Source organism: Saccopteryx bilineata, chromosome X, assembly GCF_036850765.1.
Source record: "Saccopteryx bilineata isolate mSacBil1 chromosome X, mSacBil1_pri_phased_curated, whole genome shotgun sequence".
NCBI lineage: Eukaryota > Metazoa > Chordata > Mammalia > Chiroptera > Emballonuridae > Saccopteryx > Saccopteryx bilineata.
The window spans coordinates 71,872,477-71,879,039 of NC_089502.1; the positions used below are offsets into that span (position 1 = coordinate 71,872,477).

The window sequence follows — 6,563 nt, forward strand, 5'->3', positions numbered from 1 at the left end:
CTAGAAGAGGCACTTTTTAAAGCTAAACTAAATGAACCCCTTTTTGAATCCACTGTATAGTTTAGCATTTTAAACCATGACCAGCTCACTATTTCTTGAGCTGGAACTTGCTAATTTTCTATGGTCATTTTTTTGTTTTGTTTGTTTGTTTTTTCATGACAGTTGAGAAGGCCTGGCTTTGGCCTTTTGTTTCTTCACGAGAAGGTGTGACACTGACTATAAATGTTTCTTACCCTGAAACACTCTGAATGTGAAGCTGTAGTCAGGGTTGTACCTGGTGGTTTGATAATGGCTTACATGCTACTTTCTGTCTCTGTCCTAGTTGGTCAAAACTACATCTCAATCAGTGTTTCTCTTCCATTAACCACAGCTTCACGTTCATGTCTTGCCCTCTGATCTTCCCATTCCCCAGCATATTGAGGTGTCAAAGTATTTTCTGTCATGTAGGTCCAGAGAGAGTAACAGTCGCCACTGAAGTGCTTGCTATTTCACACAAACACCATTTCATACTTTCAATTTCTTGGCTCTTCTAAATCTATCCTGTGTCTCAATCAGAGTATTTGACAATCTTTGAGGACTCTGCTGCCTCTGTGCCAGTCAGTTCATCTTTCTACCAAAGTCATCAGTGGCACCACAGTATCCACTGCCTGCACAATTTAACAGGAAGCACAGATTAATCTTGTCATTTGCAATTCATCTTGAACATATTCATGTTTAGTACTCAAAAAATTGTTAGCTCCTCCCAATGCAGGGAATATTTTTAAAGGCAGAATATGTATTTATTTCCTAAAAACAACTGCCATTTTTCTCTTCTCATAAAATGTGTATGAACCAAAACTGCTAGGAGCAATGCCTCAAATAACTAGAAATGACCTTTTGTTGATAGAAATTATATCTTTTTTTTTTCCTGATTGTATAGTAACAAGTGTACAAAACACATCTTAGACTAGGTTTGGTACTGACTCTCACCATGATTTCTGTGGCATTGTGTGTCACTGGGAAATAGCCCAGGGGTCATGAGAGAGTTTTTACTTCCAAAAGGCACTAGTAGTTGACTCTATTATTATGTACACAGCTATTTTATGTACAGTTTCAAGCATCACATTGCAATAAGTTCTTCTTAGCCTAGTAAATTTCATATGTCCCTGCAAAAGGGATTTTTTTTTATCAAAAGTGTGTTAGTGAACCATCTGCAAGAATCTATAAATGGAGCTGTACAATTATAAATGCATAAATCTAGCTTGGTTCTTAGTGATTAGAGAAACATCTTCTTTATATTGAGGTCTGCACACCTCTTGACTTTTCTATTTTGTCTGAAGTTATAAAACAGAAGTATTGGAACCCCCTTGACTTCTTTAATAATGAAATCAAGTTTCCTTCCTGGGGTTAAGCTGTCCAGGACATTTACCTTCAAGCATGAAGCAGGGGTCACTGCACAGTGTTTTGTGTGCTTTTCAAGCACAGTACATTTTGTAAGAGGTGCTTTGCAGTTATAATTCTTTCGCTGAGTTCCTGAACTCATGAAAAGTCTATTCTTGTTCAGACCTTAGATTTTGTTGACTTTGTTGTTGTTGTTGTATTGTTTTATTTCGACCTGAGGAAGTGTGAGTCTGGAGTGAGCAGCAAGGTCAATCCAGGGAACCTTTTCAAAAGTAACATATCGGCATTGCACTTTCTCTTGAGGTGCTAGGCATGTAAGGGAGAATGACAGATGTCTTATGGAAATGGTCTCCAAAAATTTTCTTATAATTATGTCTCTCTCTCTCCTAGTTTCCAGGAGCATACTTCTAAATCCCATTTTTTTCTATTTTAGAATAAATTATCTTTATACAATATTCAAACATTGATATCCATTCACCTTTGGCACTGAGTTTTCTCCTAATATAAAATAATTCATTTGTAGAGGCACTGAGTTACCATTCTATCTATGCTATACAAATGCCCTTTTTGAGGGCCAACAATTTCAGTACACTTTGTTTTACTCTGTGAATCAGGTCTGAAACTGCACAAGGAGAGTGATGCCAAGCTGTCCAAAGAGTCCTGCTCAGGTCTCTTCCTAATCCTTCTCTGCCTTTCCCGAGTTTGCTTCTCCTCAGGTCTGATCCTGATGAGTGCTTAGTCTTCAAATGAAATGGCAATACAGTTAGTTCTCATTAGAAACCAAACCAGTATATTTTGAGAATCTGCTTGTCTAAAGTAGTCAATGCCTTTGTAAAGACTTAGCATATTTAATATTTATCATATTGTAGCTAGCTATATACATAGGCAGATGGACTATTTTTAATCCTGATTTGTGAATCATTGAGCTGTAGTAGTTTGCTTTATCTATTTGTGGGATTAAACAATACTGTTTAATGGTTGTAAACTTTTATAAAACCTCTGGGTTTTTTCTTTGACCCAAACATAATGTAAGTCTCAATGACAAAATATAAAAAGCAGAGATGAATTAAAACATATTTCATCCCTAGTTTTGTCTGCCTCTATAATGCATGTGCAATGCTTTGCAATATGTTCTTACTAGCATGAATGTACTATGACTACTTCATGAGGTTTTAATTTGTTTTACCTATAATAGCGTTTGAAAATGATGTATCATTGACAACAATGAACTGTAACCACATTTACTTACTGCATAAACTATTTGTCTACTAACCGCTATGGCTCTGTTTCTTTAAAAACAACACCAAAAGCCACACCACACCTACATATACACACACTCCAGGTTGCACCTAAAAAATTAAATTTCTGTCCCTGGGATTTACATCTTGAGATAAGCTTTAAGGAGCTCCACAAGTGAGTTCACCTAAATTTTATCACAGTAAGCATATGGAATCCACTTTTTATATGCTAACACAGCTCTAAGTGCTAATCAACTGGTGTTTTCCACAAGGTGGGATGAGGTCAGGCCTAACCAGGTGGAGAGCTCATATCTGAGGCTCATTTCTCTAAACAACCTATAGCTTATCTCCTGAGTAGCCTCAGTGTCACGGAGGCATCATCTGCTGGGCCTTAGCCAGAATATCAGAGCTAGAAGTGGCCTAGTACCATACGCTTCACAGAAAAGCCTCTTGAGGAGTACTCACCTGAACCAACTCCATCAGGTTATAGGTGAGACTCCAAAAACTGAAGAGATTGACTCAAGCTGAAAACCAGTCAGTGGCAAACCCAGGGATGAACCCCTGGCCTCAGTGCTCCAGGCTAGTGAACCCTTCATCACAGTGCTGTCTTTTGGAGGGGCTACTTGTGAATCAGAGAATCTTTTTTATCATCTTTCTTGAGACTAAGAGTGCTCATCTCTCTCCATCCTCTTCATCTCTGTGGCTTTTCCCTTGCTGCCTTCCCCATTTTTCAAGCATATTTGTGTCAAGTTCTCACTGAGTATTACATAGGGGCCTGGCTTGTATTAGACTAGAAAGAGACCAAAGAGGAAGAAATGGTTCCTGTCTTCTGGAACTTGCTCTCTAGTGAGGAAATGAACTACACTTAGAGAATGAATGAATAAATGAAGACTTTCCAGCCTGACTGATGGTGGTACAATGGATAGAGTGTTGACTCAGAATGCTGAGGTACCCCAGTTCAAAACCTGGAGGTTGCTGGCTTGAATTTGGGCTTGCCAGCTTGAGCATGGAGTCACTGGTTTGACTAGGATCATATGACATGGTCCCACAGTCACTGGCTAGAAGCCCTAAGTCATTGGCTTGAGCAAGGGGTCACTGGTTTGGCTGGAGCCCCTCCACTCCCCCCCCCCGTAAACACACATATGAGAAACAATCAGTGAACAACTAAAGTGTCATAACTGGAGTTGATGCTTCTTTCTCTCCCTTCCTCTCTCTCTCACCAAAAAAAACAAAACAACAACAAAAAAAACAACAAACAAACAACCCCCCCCAAAAAAACAAACCACTTAAAAAAACTTTACCAAAAAGAACACCTGAAACATATAATGTGATCAACAAATGTTACCCTAATAGATTTAATTTTAAAAAAAGTTCGCAGCATGAGGTGAAGTGAGAAAAAGAGAATTCTAAGAAGGGACAATTCAATGTTCAATGCCTCTCCCTAATCATAGGAGGGAAACCCACTAGTCTGACCATATCCTTCTCTAGCTTTCCTCTGAGGCTTCAGGACCAACATTTGTTTCACAGAACCCATGCTTCAATCATCCTGGACCCTTCTCAGGTGCCCCAACATGCCGTGATCTTTCTTATCACCTTCAGACTTTTACCTGCCTTCCAATCCTTGTTCTGACTAGTAAACTACTGACTCTAAAGACAAGCTGGTAATGTCACCTCCTCGATTAAGCTATCCCACTTCCCTGTCCAGACATTATTAGTCCTTTACACCCCCCCCACTTCCCTGTCCAGACATTATTAGTTCTCCGCACCTCCCTACCTGCAGCGGGTCTGGCAGGAATCTTGAACAATACTTCTATTTTAGCAATTGTCACTCTACTCATGTTGGCATAGCGCCCCCGACCCCACCACAAGACAGCGAGTTTCTTTGGGGAAGTAATCATGAAAGAGTCACTCTTTCATGATTAATTACTATTGTTAAATAATGATATTATCTCTAGTCAGAAGGATAAGGTCCAAAGGCATTGGGCTAAGGCCGATCCTGGTCAGTCCTTCCCTACACCCCTCCCTCATCTCAACTCCCACCCCCATCTCTGCCATCTAAAGCAGCTCTCCCAGGAAAGAGGGGCCACAAACCACAGGCTTCAGGAAGATTCCAGCCAACAATGACCTTGACTCTTACCGTCCCTTGACCTGGACTAGAAATGAGCTCAGAAAGCCTGCTCATCTTTTGGTCAGTCTTTGAGGGCCGGGAGAAAGCACTTTGTCTAAGGTTATATGGAGACCTGACTACAGAGACCAAGGTCCACCGATTCTGGCAGGAATCCACGTGACTCGTACATACAAGGCATGCTAAGCACTTTCACATTGGCTAACTTTTTTGATCCTTGCAAGCCTTTGAGGCAAATATTCTCCTACTACAAATGAAGTAACTAGCACTATTTGCCAAAGGTTGCTCTTGTTAAGCAATGGAGCTGGACTGGAATGTAGGTCTTTGGGTAGCTTTGTCTTCTATATCAGTGCACCTCAGACTTTACCATCAGTCAGTCACCTGAAGGGCTTGTTAAACCCAAGTGCCGCCCACCCTCACCAATTCTGATTCAGATCAGGAGTGAGATTAAATATTTGCATTTCCAACAAGTACTCATGTGGTGCTGATTTTTCAAGAAATGTGGGTCTACACTAATCTATTCATTTGTTCTGTGCCCTTGGGCTAACCTCTTCTCTTTCTGTCTTCCTTAATTTCCCCATGCCTAAAACAAGGGGGCTAGATTGAAACGATGATTTCCAAACATTTTAACAGCAAAACCCATCTTGCAAAAAAATTTTAAATCCTATGTAGGATGCCAATATAGACAATAGATTCAGACTGCTCTAGTGAAGTAGTGGAGGGAAAGCAAGAGACTGCAGCACCCACCTCTTCAGGGAGCAGGTGCTGAGCTGTCTCCCAGAGTACCAGATTTTTCGCTCCTTAAGATGCACTTTCCCACCCCCCAAAAAAGTGGAGGGGAAAATGCTTGTGTGTTGTACGGAGCAAAAAATACGGTATTTTATTAAATGTTTTAATACACCATTTTGTTCAGAATATTTTTTTTTTCTTATTTTCCTCCTTAAAACCATAGGTGTGTCTTATGGTCAGGTGCGTCTTATGGAGCAAAAAATATGGCACTTCTGTAAATCTCTTGACTATATGTAGTCTAGATGCTCAATATTTGAAGGCTCCTTCAGCTCTTGACATTTCAGGATGTAAAAAGACAGCATTTGTCATTGTGGCAGGAGAAGGAACAGTTAGAAAAAACCTGATTTTAATTGGGGCAGGAGACTGCTCGGCCTATACCTAATGCTTGGATCCACACAGGACAGGGATTCTTAACCCTGTCAGGCTGCTGGGTTCACGGACCCTTTAGTAATTGGGTTTCATCTATAAATCAACTCTAGAAAAATTATTATAGCCACAGAGATAATCAGGATACTCTTTAAAAGGTTGCAGACCACCCTAGAGGTCCTAACTCAAGGTAAAACCCTTGACTGAGAGCTCTGGCATATGTCCACTAAATTCCTCCTTGGCATTTTCATAGCATGAGCCTTCTCCATCATTCCTTGGCTCAGCCACTTCGTGGGCCAGCTCTTTGCCTGAAGTATTGCCTGGTTCTGTCCCTTGCCACCCTCCTCAGGGCCCAGACTTGGCCCCGTGAAGATGCCTACCGTCTTGCCCAGGTGAGCACTCTCCCTGGATCAGGGGCTGGGGATCTGTAGCTGGAGTTGACATCAGTCAACCACCAGGTTGGAAATATTGCCTTGAGAAAAACAGAGACCTTGTGGAGGCACACTAGACATACTTTAAGATACTTGTGACTTCCTCCTTTTTCACTGGGCAGAGGGCTGAGAACATGATTTATTCATCTCTATCTCCTGGCTGCTCAGGGCTGACACAGGGCAGGCAGTCAGTGTCTGAGGGAATTGGGTAACCACAAAGGAGCTCTGGGTCAG

At 41.1% G+C, this 6,563-nt stretch overlaps 1 protein-coding gene across 1 annotated transcript in view; it reads left to right on the top strand.

Annotated features, from left to right (window-relative positions):
• ZC3H12B (zinc finger CCCH-type containing 12B) overlaps positions 1–6,563 on the top strand; it is a 207,777-nt gene that overhangs the window by 195,150 nt on the left and 6,064 nt on the right. The gene's annotated exons all lie outside the window — the stretch shown is intronic.